Source organism: Poecilia formosa, unplaced genomic scaffold, assembly GCF_000485575.1.
Source record: "Poecilia formosa unplaced genomic scaffold, Poecilia_formosa-5.1.2 Scaffold90, whole genome shotgun sequence".
Taxonomy (NCBI): Eukaryota; Metazoa; Chordata; class Actinopteri; order Cyprinodontiformes; family Poeciliidae; genus Poecilia; species Poecilia formosa.
The window spans coordinates 759,154-776,019 of record NW_006800029.1 but is presented as its reverse complement, the minus strand read 5'-3'; the positions used below and the strand labels follow the sequence as shown (position 1 = coordinate 776,019).

The 16,866-nt window shown below is 40.0% G+C and overlaps 1 protein-coding gene across 2 annotated transcripts in view; it reads left to right on the top strand.

The window, feature by feature from the left end:
- The first annotated feature begins 4,649 nt into the window (after positions 1–4,649).
- The window catches only part of zbtb46 (zinc finger and BTB domain containing 46), an 87,613-nt gene continuing 75,396 nt past the window's right edge, over positions 4,650–16,866 (top strand). Inside the window, exon 1 of one of the 2 annotated variants that reach the window (XM_016674115.1) lies at positions 4,650–4,987. The gene's annotated coding sequence lies outside the window, so the exon portion shown is untranslated. The remainder of the gene's footprint in view (positions 4,988–16,866) is intronic. The other variant, XM_007557639.2, reaches the window with a different exon arrangement.

The window sequence follows — 16,866 nt, the reverse complement described above, 5'->3', positions numbered from 1 at the left end:
TGTGAAGTTACAACATTTTTGAGCCATTCTTTAACAAACATTTCAATATCAGTCGCTAACCAAGTGCTTGATGACTTAGCAGCCATTTTTTGGGGGGAAAAGTGTTTTAATAGTCAGAAAAACTGAGGAACCTCCTTCGCAAAAGACTAAGATTAACACATATTTCTGGCAGCCTATTGACAAAACACACATTTTGCAGATAGACTAAACAATTCTGGCCTTGAGTGACCAAAGTCACTTCATTCACAATTTGATTAATGTATTTCATAATATATTGCTATTATTATTACATATTGCTGTATGTAAATTTGACCTGTTTGTCTTGGAAAGTACCATGAACTGACATTTGATGGGGACTATAGTGCTACAAAATGGACTAAATGCCAATATGAAGTCACTATTTTGGATTTTACCTTTCAAATGTAACTTTATGACCTTTGGTTACATCAGGCCAAAGGCAAAGCTCTTTTTTAATCAAGTTTGTTTTATGTGAAACACATAAAGGTACTAAAAATGTATTCTACTATTTTATGACAGCCAATAGGCCAGCAATAACTTAAAACTAAAATACATGATATAAAAACTCATTTATTGAATAATGTTAATTTGTTAATATTTCTGCAATAATTGAACCTAATGAGAATTATTAAGCACATAAATGTTTTTAAAGATATGTTTTTTTTTGTCAGTAGTACTGTCCCTTATTGTGAGCACATCCTCAGACACTTATTAAATGTAACGTTTCCAGTCATACTCACCACTCAAACCACTTTACACTGGAGACACATTCACGTCTATGTACTCTCAAACATACACATACATTCATACACAGAATGTAGAACCATGGGTAACTTGGCGCTAAGTGCCTTGCCTAAGGGCATATTGATACGTAGTAAAGGAGGAAGTCAGAATCAAACCAGCACCTTTACAATTACTCACTACCTGCCAAGCCTCCCTCCCCCAAAAAAGTAAATTTACGCATTTCAAAAAGCAGGAGGAAATGGGAAATGGCTCTAGGATAACAAGTGTAAATCACGTAATTGTTCTTGCTCCAGAAAAGTGTTGGTAAATGTCGAACTAGAATTGTCCAGTATAGGCCCACACCGCACCCACATGTTGCTCCTGAGCTTAAACACCATACACACGCAGGCCAAAAGCACTCTAATACAAAAATCCAGTTGTTTTTTTTCCTCACCCTGGTAGTCAGTGTGGATTTCTACAATGAGTGTTCCTGGGGGAAAATACATGTGTAAGTGGTCTAATGTTGCCTAAACCCATCCTTGAGCTGGCAGAGTGGGAGAGCGCGACAGTCAGGGAGGAGTGGCATGGAGGAGGAGGCACTAGGGTCGTGCTTTTCGTGTCAGGCGGATTGGAAAGCCCTGTTGGCACAAGGGACCACAGCTTTGAGTAAAGCAGCTTGTTTCAGGAAGGGATTGTGTTTGCAGACCCTGCTTGGAAGTGGGTTTGTGTGTGTATGAGTGAGAGAGGGGCATTGCAGCCCGGCAGCCGTAATCCACATGGCCTGACACTCTCTGTTATCTGCCCCTCGGCTGCCAACAACCCGGCCTAATAGAGGCAGAGCTCAACCCCCTGCTGTGTTAGTCTACACATCACTGTCTCTCCCCCCACACACACACACAGTAAACACCCACACGCACCAGAGACACACATAGTACATGTTCTAAAGTGCCACCCGGTTTCTTCCCCATAAATGTTTCCCACTTCCTCAAACCTCCAACGATTCCTGGTTACAGCCCATATATTCTTATTTCCCAAGAAACAAGCCTGTCCACAGTTCCTCATTACTGAACACATTAACACACCAAGTTCACTGTATGCACTGACTCTGAGACACAAACCAACTCCTACAACTAAAGCTGTTATAACTCCGCTTTAGCCTTCAGAAGTAAATTAAAAGTTTGCAGTCTGAAAAAACTATTAATTATGAGCTGTGATGAATTATGTGATCTCAACTCTGTTAACACCTAAACACTAGTAACATTAAATTTGTTCAATTGATTAATGTGGCAATTTATACCACAACTTTTACACAGCCAAATTTAAACATTTTTTAAACTAATTTATATGTGGTTGGTACAACAATTTTCGCAATTCCTTCGTAAATATTTTGATGTGAAACTGTGTCCGAATTTTGATTTTTATAGTAAGATTTCTGAATTGTTTTTTCATTGAACTGTTTTCAAGGCGGCTACAATTTTCTTATCAGCTCTTGTCACTCATTATAAGCAGGTTTTCCAGAATATTTTCTCTGAGTACACAACACATTGAATCTTAAAGAAGATTGGCTACAGCAGCAGACAGGTCTCAGATGACACACTGCGCTTTAGAAATCCACAATTAGTTGTAACAATATACATTATTTGAGAAATATTTATTTTAGATGTAAAAACAATAAAGTATTGACACATGGATGGCGCCATGTTGTTTATGCTGCAATGCATTCTGGGTAAATGAGGTATGGTTTGTCCGTTTTCCCTAGCTTTGTCCAGTCAAAACAGCAATGAGTAACTTAATTAAATCGACGGGAATGTAAAAATCACAAACAGTAATGAAGATGAGGAGGAAAAAAGGAGGAAGCGGAGAGAGTTGGGCGAAGAATCTGATGTTTTGCTGCTGTTGCCACTTTCAGCTTCGTGAATAAAACAATGAACGACACGTACCTCTGGTTGGACCTTTTGAGCTGGTAAGTAGTTCTGTAGGTCTGTGACCGGGTCCGGTGCGGTCTTCAATCTGGTGTCGGGACCGTTTCACATTCACTACCAGCAGCAGTAGATATCGTTTCTTTATCGTTCCAGCGCTGCCTGTCTGGTATTTCTCCAAGCGTCTTCACTCACTAGCACAGGTAGCGGGATTTGGCGCCTTGAGAATAAAAACTGTCGTGCAGAGCGTTTGGTTTTAGCTTGCGAAGGCTCCCATCAGTTTCGCTTGTACAAATGATCGAGTCTTCGGGACAGAAATGTTGAGAGAAAATGTAGATCCTGCGGAAGTTGTATTGGACTCTTTCCCATTTTTTTTTATGTGGGAAAACTTCCCTTTTTTATTTTTTATTTTTAAATCACTACCAAACAGCGACACATTATCAGTGTGGCATTATCTAAATTTACACCAGTGAAAAGCTATAATAATAATAATAATAATAATAATAAAAAATAATAATAATAATAAAAAAAACAACTGAGGTAAAAGTTAACCTTCCTGTGTTTACTCTGTAGATTCCAGTAAAAAATGGACCAAAACGCATTTTTTTCATGCTTTCAAAAAATGAAAGCATGAAAAAATGGCGACCTCCAAAATATACATTTTTTGAAGTAAATGTGAGTTTTCACAAACAGCTATTTTCTATAGTTAATAGGAAAAGTAACATAATTAGGCCAATATGTTCAACTTATTGTGAATCCCTTTAATAGCTAGAATTAGTACTACAAAATTAGCTTTACAAAATCACACAATAAGGAATATAAAAATCCTGTCTGGCTCACTGAGTCTCAATTTCAACTGCGATGTGTAAAAAATAGGGTAAGAATTAAGCAACATCAAAGTGGTTAATTCCACAGAGGGTCCATTCGACATTTTATCAGTGGTTCAGGCTAGTGGTGGGGATGTAATGGTGTGGGACATAGTGTCTTGGCACTCTTTGGACCTCTTAGCAGCAACTGTGTATCGTTAAAATGCCACAGCCTCAATAAGAATTATTACTGACCTTGTCCTTGTCTTTATGACCATAGTGTACCCCTTTTCTGATGACTACTTCCAGCAGGATAATGCATGGCGTCACATTGCTCAAATCATCTCTAACTGGTTTCTTGAACATGAGAGTAAATTCAATATACTCCATATGGGTTGTGGTGAAACAGGATATTTTCTCCACAGGCAGATGAAGAATTAAGGCAGTTCAGAATAGGACCTAGTACTATCAATGTGTGTAACCAAGAAAGAAAGTGATTATAGAGTGTATGTGAAAGAAGTGCTGTAGTTAAGTGAAAGAGTTTGATCTGTTTACCTCCACCATTAGAAATGTGATCATTTAGGTTCATGTTGACTCCAACTCTCTGAGAAGAGCCTCATATCAAACAATAACAACAGGAAGTGTAAAAGTGACACAGGACTCGCTTACGTATGTGCCAAATCCCCAAACATAGAAACATACAGTGAAAAAAAAAAAAATCCTTCTCCCGTTCAAAGGAACGGGTCAGGCCAAAGTGGAATTACCCCAGAACTTCTGGCAAATATTTAAAATAAAACTGGCTTGTGTGTTGCACATCACATGGCCTAAGAGGTGTTTTCCAGCCACTGTCATTGTAAGAGTAAGGCTTTTTTTCCTATTGAAAGTGTTTTCCAATTACTGCCACAAGAGGGGGCAAGTTACAGTAAAGAACCGGTCATTAAGGAGTCCTATGGCAACAGATGCAGAAATTGGAAAAGACATTCAAGATTCAGTTGCTATTATTATTATTATTATTATTATTATTATTATTGCTGCTGTTGTGTCATATTCTGGTCTGATATGAGAGCTTATCTGAGATGAAATGATATATCCCAGTCTACGCATGGTGTGTGGGTTTACGTTGTCTCATTTCCTGACTCTAAGAGAAAGTGTGTGTGCGTGTGTGTGTGTATGTGTGTTTGTGTTCGGGGGTGAGATCGAGAGAGACAGGGAGAAAGGAAGAGAGAGATAGACATGCACAGAGGAGGAGAGAGAGGAGGAGGGAGAGGAGGGGGAGGCTCCTGATACCAAGACACGGAAAAGCAGGGGAGGGAAAGAGCGAAAGAACAAGGGGCTGGTGGAGGAAGAGGAGAGGGGAGTTGGAGAAATCGGGGAATAACACTTAACAAAAAGCGCACAGAGAAGAGGAGGGACGGCACCCGGCGCGTTGGACATCCCCAGCTTTCTTCCCTCAGGCTGTCAGAGCAGATTGGACTCCGAAGGACCGACACGGCGGCCACCCCAGACCCCATGGGGTAACAGGTATGTCTATCTTCCTACCTATAGCCGCCACCGGGAGCCACGCTGCCCATCAACGGGGCATCATCGGGAGTGGAGATTTCATCCAGACACCGTGGGTCCCCCCCCCACCCCCCCGTCATGTCAACAATTAGTTTTCTGCCTCACGGAGCCGCCGCGTCTACAGCTGATATAGTTGCTGCTGCTGCCGCTGCGCACAGGTTGGAGACATGACACAATACAACTCTTGGCTACTCTTACAAAGGCCTATCTGGATTTTTTTTTTTATTCCACATTGCCATTAGAATCATGTTAATTCAGAGCTGGAGTGAATATTTCGACAGTAACGCAGACGGGTTATCGAGCAGGCGGCAGTCTTAAAGTACGTTCCTGTTCCTGTACCTGTTCCATACGTGACAGCCAGCTGCCTTACTGCGCGTGTTGATATTTTGGAGAAGCTGTCAAGCTTTTTGCCTGGATTGTTTCAAATTATAGATCGCAGACTACTTTAGCCCACACATTTAGTGAACTGATTTAAAATAACAAACTGTTTAAAATTAAAATTCTATTTGAATGTGCAAATGTGAGTTTATAAATCATCAATCATCTTTTTGAGACACGTTCATGTTTACTGTCGTAGGAAGCTGTTTGTGTTTGATAGAATCAGTGGGGGGATCTTTGCAAACTTTTGATTTCCACATTTGCTGAGAAAGGGGTTGGGAGACAAACTTGTCGTGCACACATGATCGTGATCGTACCGCAGAAGAAAACGGGGGATGCTCTACAGACGCCTGGAGGGGATTCAGAATGAAAGCGCTTTGCGTCTGAAAGACAGAGGGGGGTTGAACCCTCCTCCCTTTTCACCGCGATTAACCCCAGAAAGGGGGATTTCTCCAGCTGGGTTTTTTTTTCTTTTTCTATTTTGCTGCGTCAACGACAAGCCCCTTAGACTTATCAGACAAGACACAAATATGAAGGGAGGCTTTTTTTTATGTTGAATATATAGAGATGTCGCGCGATTTTTTTATATTCATATGTAGAAATATTTGAGTAGGATCATCATCTGATCCTAGATGAGAGTTGAATAGCACCCGCGTCAAGTGTTTTTTTTTTTTTTTTTTTTTTTTTTTTGTACGATAAGAAAAAGATCTGAAAACGTCTCCTGCCAACGTCTGTCCTATCTAACCGGTCAGTTCCGTCTTCCTCCATTTTCTACCATGTGACAGCGGGGGAACAACCCCACTTCGTTTGAAAAGCTGTGCATATGGACGTCAGAGTGCGCCTGGCTGTCATGCACTGACTTAACCACAGTCAGGTGGATGCTCACCATAATGTACAAGGAGGTGACAGATTAATCGCAGCAGGGCTGCCAAGTTTTGAGCAGAGCTGGGAGTAACTATGAAAAAGTTTTCTGTAAGCAGTATCTCTTATTATTTTTTAAAACTATTTGCTTGACATATGGAAGAAATCAGTCAAACTCAACATGGGGTTGTTACATGTGTATTGGCCTATTTGTAGAAACTGGTATTCAATCATTATTAAATACCCTGTCTTAAAAGCAAGCTTTCACACACACACACACACACACACCTCTAGTAACATCACAAAGGACATAAGGAAAGTGATGAGGGCTATTTTCAGTTTGTTTATTTAATTTTTTCTTACTTTTTAGATCAAAGTCCCCTACAAAGGATTTATGAATTTGCTAGAACTGCAGTAAAAATATTTGCTTTCTGTGTGTTTTACAAAATTGCAGAACTAGCAGTGTTTATCTTTAGCCCATTTTTAGGGCTATGTTTTTGTGAAAGCTCACTATGGAAGTATATGCTTTATTACTAAGCTTTGTTTGTTTTTTTTTCTCAGTAACTTTGCTTTATTAAACGTGATCCTAAAAAGAAATCTAGAGATGGCTACATTTTTTGCGCTTGTGATAATCATGTGGAATCAACAATCTCCTTCTCTTCAGGATTTATCAAACAAGTCATTACCTTAAGCATCAGAGGAGTGAAGTACCGGGAAGATTTTATCTTTTTTTTTTTTTAATTTATGCCAGCTATGGACAAAACGTCTCTGGTCTCTTCTCTTTGGAAAGTTTCGATTCTTGTCATATCTTACACGCAACAGGGCCTACTGTTTTCAAACATACCGAAAGAAACATAAAGCTACTTTAAAAACTTGTTGTACACCTTGTTAATCCACAGATTAATATAGCCCTGACAAAACATGCTTTATTAATTGGGAGTTTTACAACCCAAAATGTAGGGTCCTTCTGTTTCTTGCAAAAGGCAACTTTCCTTGATTGTCCATTGTGTTAAATTGAGCTTTTTGCTCTTCGATTGCACACCTTCTGATAAAAAAGATGGTTTGTAGATGGGGAGACCTACCTGTTACAAAAAGATATAGCCACTGTGTTCAGAGTGAGCATTCAGAGAAGGCACTGTGTGGAAAATAAAGGAAAAGCTCGATTCTCACTCTAGAAGAGTGAGAATTGGAAACCACACATGTGGTGCCACCTTTTTTTTTTTTTTTTTTTAACTAAACTCTTTTTAAATTATATTTTTGTGGAACTTAATGCATGTATGGATATTGAACACAGTGTATATTTGAACTTAAAACACTGAGAAGTTTTTATCTCCCCTGTGCTGTAAATAGATTTCCAGTTATTCTGGAGCGTTTGTACGGTCCCACTGAGCTGTTTTTTTCTGCCGCGGTTTAACGTGCACTCTTTTGGCAGCCGCAACTAGTGTACAGCTGTAAGATATAGGCCTTTTCCTTTTGTTGGACAGTTGCTAACTAGATCTCCGGGATTAGGAGACCATCAAGCCATTTTTCCAAATTGTCTTAGCCCTCTGTGGATTTGTCTGGTTGTTTTGTCCTTCCAACTACTGAGTTAAGGGTTGGCACTTGATATGATAAACCCTCCAAAGTCCTTTATGCTGTTATTCAATTACCATCGGCTTGTTTCCCTGTGCATGCCCCTTTGAGAGTGTGTGTGTGCGTGTGTGTCGTCATGAGCAGGATAAAGCTCAATTATCTGCTTTTAATGCTTAGAATCCAAATAGCATTAGAACAACTAAACTCTCATGGCACGCTGTCAACTTAAAGACCTAACATCTTTCAGAGTGCTTTGTTTCTTTGGCTCTGTCCTCCTTCTCCCCCCATCCACTCCCTTGCTGCTCCTTGGAGGTTGCTCTCCCAGGTGGGGTCATGTAGTGCTGTCTTTTTAGAGGAGAACAGTGGTGTATGTGTGTGCATCTGCGTCTGCACCTCCATCTGTGTGTTCCACATAGAAAAAAAAAAAAAAATGCAACACAGACCAAGACAACAGCTTCAAGGATGAGTGGAGGAGGAGTGTAGGCGAGATCGGCCAAAAGATGGGGAAAAAAAAAATATTAGCTGCACGTGTGCTCGTGGGATTGCAGAGCAGGAATGGAAGCGTTCTGCTCTTGTCTTATCCGTCATGAATGGATTTTTGAAGTTGATTAAGCGATGTTCACCGGTTAAAATCTCTCTGATCTCTTTTTGTGTCGCCAAAGCCAAAGTTGCATGCTGTGTTTCTTGAAAGCGTCGGGAAGTAGATGCGCTGGACTTCATCCGTTGACGTTATGGAGTTTGTGGGAAGCAGCGGTAGTGTGGTGACGGTGAAGTAAAGGCGCTGAGGAAATGAGAAGTAGGGGCTTGGTTTCAGTGGTGGACAGGCTTGAAGCTCGACACCTGTCTCTCACTGTGTGAGTGTGTGAGCTTTGTTGATGTGTAGGTGGTGCTCAGTGATCCCATGCAGGTTGTAAGCTGAACTGTGTGGTTGCAGGTTAGTCGGCTTTAGCCTTCAGCCACGCAAACCCAGGGGTTGCAGCGCCCCCGGTGCACGCTTGTGTCTCAGTCCAACAAACTCAGTGCCTTGCAAAAGCATTCGTACCACATAGATGTGCAGTGGAAAGAAAATCATTTAGTTTTCGGCAGTTTCCACAAGTTGAAATCTAATGCGTGTTTTGTGCATTTGTATTCACCTCCCTGATATGCCAAGATAAAATACGATTCAACCAACTAGTAAATTTAGGCTACCAAATGTTTAATTTAATCTCACTTCATAGGTTGGGCCTTTTTTTTTTGAAGAACTGAAAGAAGAAAACCATTGTTCTATGAAGAAACACGATTCACTGATAGTCACAAGTAAGTTAGGGAAAGCACGGAAACTATTTGGAAGAAGTTCAGATAAACAAAAATTCAACTTTTTTGCGATGGTTCTCTGAATACACCCTATTTATGGTGAAGTATGGTGGTGGCTGTATCATACTGTGGGAGTGCTTGCCCTTACTAGGGACAGGGAAGCTGGTCATAGATGATGGAATGAACGTGCTTAATACAGAGCAACACTGGAGGAAAACTTGTTTAAGTACAACAGCAGTAAACATATAGCTAGAGCTTCAAGAAAAGGCTTAGAATGAAGCATATTGCGCTAGAATGGCCTAGTCAAAGTCTATTCCCAATAATTATTGCTGCTAAAGCAATAAATGTTGGCTCCTCAAAGTATTCACTCGGTGGTTCTGAATACAGATTTTTACTTGTCCCCAAGAAAGAAAATCAAGTACTTACTATTTTCTTTTTTTTTTTTTTTTAATCAAAGTTCTGCATTATACAATGGTTCATCACACAGAATATCCCAAGAAAACAAACTAAGGTTTGAGGTGTATTAACTTTTTTAAGTCACTTTATCTAGTCTGCAAAATAATACAAAAAAGACAAAAGCACTACAAAGTCCCCCTCTTTTTTTTCCCAATAAACAACCTGTGTTCACCTCTGTGTTTCTGTCGGCTCTCTCATCTGGATCGCCCCTCAGGGCTCACTTGTTAATGAGAACACCTGTTTGGCTAACACTCTGCAAAATGAACCATTTACACTCATCTTACAAGACACACCGCCTCTCTCTGGAGCTTTCTAACAACTCCGTCTCTCCGCTGCGTTCCAGGTATTTGTTTCGCGATACATGTTTAACCCCCGGGTCTAAACGTTGTCCATCCCCCACCCACCCAATAACACCCCAGGCTTAACTGCTGCTATAGCTCATTGTGCAGCGCTGAATACAGGTGTTTCTAATCGCCATGGGGTTACATGGGTGATGTGGGGGATGTGTGTGCGCGTGTGTGTGTATTCACCTATCTGACATGCTCATCCTCCCCCCCAGCAGAGAGAGCAGGTGAGTCTTTAAGCCACCCCCGCCCCTTCCTCTGCAGACCGCATCTGCAGACACTCTCCACCACCCGCTTCCCTTGAATGAATATTTCATAGCGTTTTGTGTATGTGTGTGTTTTTATCCCCGTACTCATCTATACAAAATAATGAGAGTGACAATAATAATCCTGCTCTTCTGTTCCTTTCTTGTTTTGTCGTCACGTTTTGCATTAAAATGTGATTTTCAGCTGCATTTTTTTTTTATTCTCAAATTCCACACTCAAACGTGATTTTGCTGCTGATAAAAATCAAAAGTAAAAGAGAATAGTTGAAAAGGAATGTTTTTTTTTTTTATTGTTGCTTTTCTTATCTTATTTGAGGAGTTGTTGATATTGCAAAACACCTTTTCGATTGCGCATTCCTCAGAAAACAGATGTGGGATTTAACTTTGTGTATTTTTCACAGGGTGTGTGTTTTTCGTTGTTCTTAAGGAATGTGGAGCAGGGATTTTTTATTTTTTTTCCCCAATTGCTATCCTATCTTCTTGTCATCATGCAAAGCTAATTGTCATCATGAGCCAATCAGAGATACTTTACAACTGTTTATTTATTTACTTTTTAAAACAAATCTGCATGATTCAAAGTGATGACAGCGGGGGATTTTTGCACATATTTTGTTGTAATGTGATCTATGTGTGCAGGTCATTTTAATCCTTCACTAGTTTTGCATTTTGGTCCTATCATAACTGAATTTTGAGGTAAACCTTGTAGTGAAGGTGCTTCAGTTCATATCTTTGTTTTCACAGTTAATTTAAAGTAGCTTTTAAAGTCTTTAAGTAAATACAGTTTCATTACTGGTGAACAGTATTTAACATAAAGAGGACATTCACTCTTATTTAGGCACCATTCAGACACACTACTGACTGGCCTTTGTAAAGCAACCAATCCAGGAGTGCCATTTATTTTCCTTGCCGCTGATTGGCTGTTCCCTGTGGAAATAAGAAAGACTGCAGGTGTTAATTTTTGTGTGCCAAGACAGTTTCCACTGGTATGGTATGTTTTGTTTTGAACTATTACAATGTGCATCTTTTGTTAGTATTTTTAGATGACGTCTGAATTATTTGCAGAATTTAGATATTGTTGTGTTGTCTAACCCTCACAAATGATTTATTAGTGTTAGCAAAAAGAAGAAGTAAGCCTTCCAAACATAAGCCCCTAGTTACTGTTTTTTCCCTGTTGTAAAAAAAATAAAAAATAAAAAAAATATTTGAAAGATCAGACTGATGTGCAAAACTCTGATTCACACCGTTTTACGCATCAACTACTGATATCATTCTCCCGTACCGGGACTGTTTACTGCTGTTCAAAAGATTTGACTTCTTTAACAATTTAATCCTCTCAGACTCATTTTTTCTTTCTCCTGTATATTCATTTCATTTCTACCTAATTTTAAAATGTTTTCGTGCCATTAAACTGTTGAAAATGTCTCTCTGTTTGACTCATAGTTGGAGACATGCTAGTTAGAAGTCTTTTAATGCGATGTAATTATCTGACAGGAAAAGAGAAGTAAACCGGTGGGAAGGAGCTCTCTTTAAAAACCCCATCAGTAATGTGACGAGAGTCCTCAGCTTTTGCACTTTGCACAAATGTCACCTGCCTTTTAGCCAAATTAATATGAACCGCGAAGAAGTTGAGAGTTTGGGCTTCTTGGTTGAAGTGTGTGGTTTGCAGAGAGTACCAGGTTGTTAGTTGTTATTTTCCTAGCGAACAAGTTTGTCTTTCATGCACGCAGTGGGAGCATTTGATGAGAAATTGAACGTCTTTGAGCAAATACATCTTTAGAAACAGTCAACTGGCCTCGGGCTCTGGCTGTTGAGAGATTTCCATATCAAAGCCCAGGTGAGGGAACGAGACTGGGGAGGCAGAGGGAGGCAGGAGAAGTAGGCAGGGGGGCTGGGGGTTGATGAAACAGACATCTACTCCAAAAAAGATCTCCATGCCTTGTTATTGTGTCGCTCCTTTGTGCAGCACAGTTTAGTCTGTGTGTGTCAGCGCTGTCTGTCTCAATCTAAACTCCCCGCTTTACAAAAACACACACGCGGCGCGAAGGGAACTCATACGCGCACCTTTACCCGAATCAAATACACCACAAATATCGCCTCTAGACTGACCGCAGAGACTCCCAGTGTAGCAGAGGGGGGCTTTCTCCCTTTAACGGTGCGTAACATCTGACCTGTCAGCCTCTGCCAATATTTGGATCCCTGTTTAATAATGATACAGAAGCATAAAACCATTGTTTTTCCCTGGAACTAGTTCTCTTCTTTAGCCATAAGTATCAGAGCTGACCTCATGGAAATGATGGTGGCACACTAATTAACTGATAGAGTTTTTAAAGATGTGTGTGTCTGTGCGTGTGTGTGTGTGTGCTGAACATTAGTCCGCTTTGTAGAGTTTTGTAATCCAGCCATGGACTCAGGCTAGAGTGCTAAAGTGCTGCTAACAAGGCCTGTTTAACATTCTCTCCCCTGCTCAACATACAATTATTCCACTTCGCTGCCATTAACATGTACAGTAGGACTGGGCTTTTAATTGGCCTGATATGACTAATGCCAGATCAACTTGGATTTGCTAATTAGTTTTTTGCTTTAAAAGTGCCATCAGGACATGAAATATTCATTGATGTGAGGTGGAGTGAGGACTGTGGGTGGTATTAGTGGGATATTAGTGGTACGGGCAGGCTGCTCAAGCGTACCGGGAGAAGAGACTGAACTTACGTTGGCCTGTTGTGGTCGGTTATTCATACTTTGGGAGAGGTGTTAGTTTTTCGTCATGATTCGAGACACCCACACGCACAGAGAGACACACATTCATGCCGCTCACGCACACACCACCTCCCTCCTCGGCGTCACAAGGCCACCTTTTCTTTCCAGCCCCCACCCCATCTCTCCCTGTCTCTCCGTGTTTTCATTATTTTTTACCTTTTATTCTGGTTTTGCCTTCACCATTCACTTATTTTCTCTTCTTGCCTTTTCCTTCACCCTAACCCCTCCATTCACTTTCATTAGCTTTTCTTTTTTAATTTTTCTCTACTTCGGCTTGGTATATCTCCTCCGCCTCCTTTTCTTTTTTCCCTTCTACTCCTTAATCTTCCACCTCTCCTTCTTCGCCACCCCCTCCTCCGCTCTAAGTGGGCCAGGTGCCTCCTGTGGCCTCCCCTACTCCATTTCTCATTTTACCCTTCCTCTACTCCTTTTTTTTCTCATTTTTACCTTCTCGCTGCTCCCTTTCTCATTTTTATCCTTCCCCTTGACCCTACGGCTCATATTTATACATCCTGTTAAAGCAGCGGCTAACAACCGATGCAACCCTCCCCTCGCCCCCCAAAAAAGAAAAGAAAATGTCTTGCTGATGCGGTCTGTTCAGTTCAGACATGTTACTTTGAGGAAGTTTATGGAGAGTAGGTTTCACTCTCTGTCTGTACCTGTGAATCTTAAGAAATTAGAATTAACAAAAAGTTTATTTATTTTTGGGGGGAATTCACTTCAGTAAAGTAAAATCATAGATTTATTAAACACATTCATATACTTTGTGTTAATTTCTGTTCATTTTAATTAGCATAGGGTGCAACGTTTGTTCAGATGCTCTAAAAATGTGAATATTGTGTAAAAAAAAACAATAGAAAAGGAATGCTGTGGTGTGCACTATAAGCAGATTACTTGGTTGGGGCTCCTTTTGCAAGATTTATTGCATCAGTGCAGCACAACATGGAAGCAGTCAGCCTTTTAGGTAATGAGGTAGTAAAGATATCTGTGTTCATTTGATATAAACCCAAAGCACTTTCTAATAACGTTTTTAACACGTTAAAAAGAAGAAAAAAAAGGAACTCTATGTTGCGTTGATAGTTACCTTTAGCTCATATCTATTGTTGTCTGTCGTCTCCCTCTTGTGACACAAGTACCTTTACGCTTCTTAACATCTCTGTGATTTTCTCGAATAGGTTTTTCTTCACAACCCTCTCAAATCTGTGGTTCTCTATGTTGCTTATGCATCTATTTGAAACACTTTTTCCTTCCACTTAACTTTCCATGAATATATATGAATACAGCACAATTAGCTTTTGTGCCTTGCCCTCCTTGTGTATGGTGTCAGTAACTGTCCACCTGCCTCTTAAATCATTAAGTTTCCTTATGATTTGGTAGACCATAACAAGGTCTTTTACTGGTCTTGTGTACTTATTTAATTTTAAGAGAAACTGAATTACAGTTTTTTATCAGCTGCAAGCTATAATGATCAGAACACAAAATCACCTTGAAACATTTTAAAATGACTCGTTCTGTAGTTAATCTATGTAATGTAGTAGTTTCACTCTTTAAAACTGAATAACTGAAATAAAACTTATTTTCAGTGATAATTGAGAGCTGGTTTCTAGGTGTTTGAGAAGCTTTTTTTTTTTAAGTTTAGTTCCTTTAAAAAAAAAACAACGAAAAAACAAAAACAGGAGATCCAAGTGTGAACAGAAGTGAGTAGGTTCACATCCCCTTTTCAATGGCAAGGGGCAAATTTCCCCAACGGTCCTGTGGCACTTCTCTTCAACTCTAAATGTGTACACACACACACACACACACACACACCCACATGCACGAGTACACGCAGTCATTCACACACGCACATGAAAGAAGGTATCTTTATTACTGTCTTCTTGCTCTCCTTCTCCTCTGTATGTTTTCACAGGGAAGAGAGAGCATGCTTGTCACCTCTTGTCCTCTCTCCTTTCCGTTTTTCTCCCACCCAACTCTTCCTCTTTTCACTCATTGTCATTCTGCCTGCCTTTGTCTCTTACTGCCTCTTTCCTGTGCCCTCTACGTTTTACTTTCTCTTTTTCACCCTCCTGTTCCATCCTGTCTTCCATCTCAGGGTTGTGTTGATGTGTGCCCTGGTGTCTGTCACAAAAAGGCCAGTAGTAGATGATTGGTGGGGGGTTTTTACAGGACAGCTGATGATGCCTCACAATGTGGGGATTGGAGGACTTCTTCAACATCACGTTTCTTCATTGGGAGTTGTCTTTAGGGATGGGAAGTGTAACATTTTCTCTATGTGTACTTGTGTAGGTTTTTTTTTTTTGTGTGACTTGCAGGGGAGTGGGTGGAGCAGTAATTGCTCAAAAAGCCTGCAAGCCATGGCAGTCACTAATGCTAGTCAACAGGTGACAGTCAAACGTCAAAGCGCATTAAAATAAACGCTGCCAGAGTAAAAGGCAGATTGACAGATGTGGAAAATAGGTGGATAGGTGCTGAGGTGACAAAAAAAGAAGATCTTAAAAGAAACCCGTGGATCCAGGTGAGGCATTTGTCCGATCAGAGCTTGCTCTTCGTCAGTCACAGTCAGAAAAGTAGCCTGGAGCTGTCCGGCCAAGGCAGACATGCAAATGTGCTCTCCACAGTTACTTTCAAGGAATTTCGCTTTAGCGCAAGATACTTTGCTATGTAGTCTCAACGCAGCTCTTTTCATGTACAGTATCTTTGTAAAAGTATTTATAATGTTTTTCTGTGTGTTGTCATGCAACAATCACAAATTTCAATATATTTTGAAATTTGGGATTTTATGTGAAAGCATAGAATTGAAAAGTGGAAAGAAAATTATAAATGGTTTTATTTTAATGCTTTGCCAAACTTAGAATATCAAAAGTAGTGCTAAGTTTTAATTGAATTGCTAATGCAAATCTTAGTGGTATGTCTGCACATCTAGAGACAAAACACTGCGATGCTAACATCTTGGTAGAAAGTTTTTGCACATTCTTCTTTGCTAAGTGAGATTGGATGGAAATGTCTGTAAGCAACATTTTTAAAGTCTCGCTACAGATTCAAAATTTGATTTACCCCTGTAGTTTGACAAGGATAATCTAAGAAACAAATATGTTTTGATCTAAAAGGTTTCCATCTATATCCTGCTGAAAACCTCCAGCAGGTTTTCTTGCAGGATTTCCCCATGGATGTTTAATTGCATTTTCCTACCAGCTCTAGCTAGTACCTGCTAAACAAAGGCGTTTCAAGAGCATGATGCTGCCGCCACCATGTTTCATTATTTGGATAGTGACATAACATCCTGCATGTAGTCCAAAAAAGCTCAGTTTTGATTCCATGTAAGCACAACACCTTCTTTCAAATATCTGCAGTGCCACTACATGGCTTATCGAAAACTGTAGACAGAACGTCTTATGACTCTCTTCATAAGACAGTGTCTTTCTTCTTGTCTCTGTTCCATATGATTTCTGGACTACATGACTAACAGTTGTCCTATCAGAGCATTGTCCCACCTGATCTCTTTAACTCTGGAGCTCCTCTAGAGTTGCCATGGACCCTTTTGTTGTCTGTCTTTACCCAACCTTTCAAGATGATAACTATGTTTTTCTAGGTTTGCAGTTTTACTTTGCTCTCTCTGTATTTGAATGCCTTCTGTAGACAAATGGTGTCACTAGATTTTGTTTTAGAGGTGTCAGACTAATAGGGACTGAACACAAATGCACATCACACTGTTTAGATAAAAAAAACAGTCATGTAGTATTTTCTTTAAATTAACAGTTTTTGCATTACTTTATGTTGCTCTAACAATGTGCATTAAGTAGTAATGTACATTGTGTATTTAATAAGACACAATGTGTTGGATTCCAAGAGGGGATACATATTTTTGCAAGACACTGTAGATTTAAAATATCTAGCAAAAAAATTGCAGGACTGG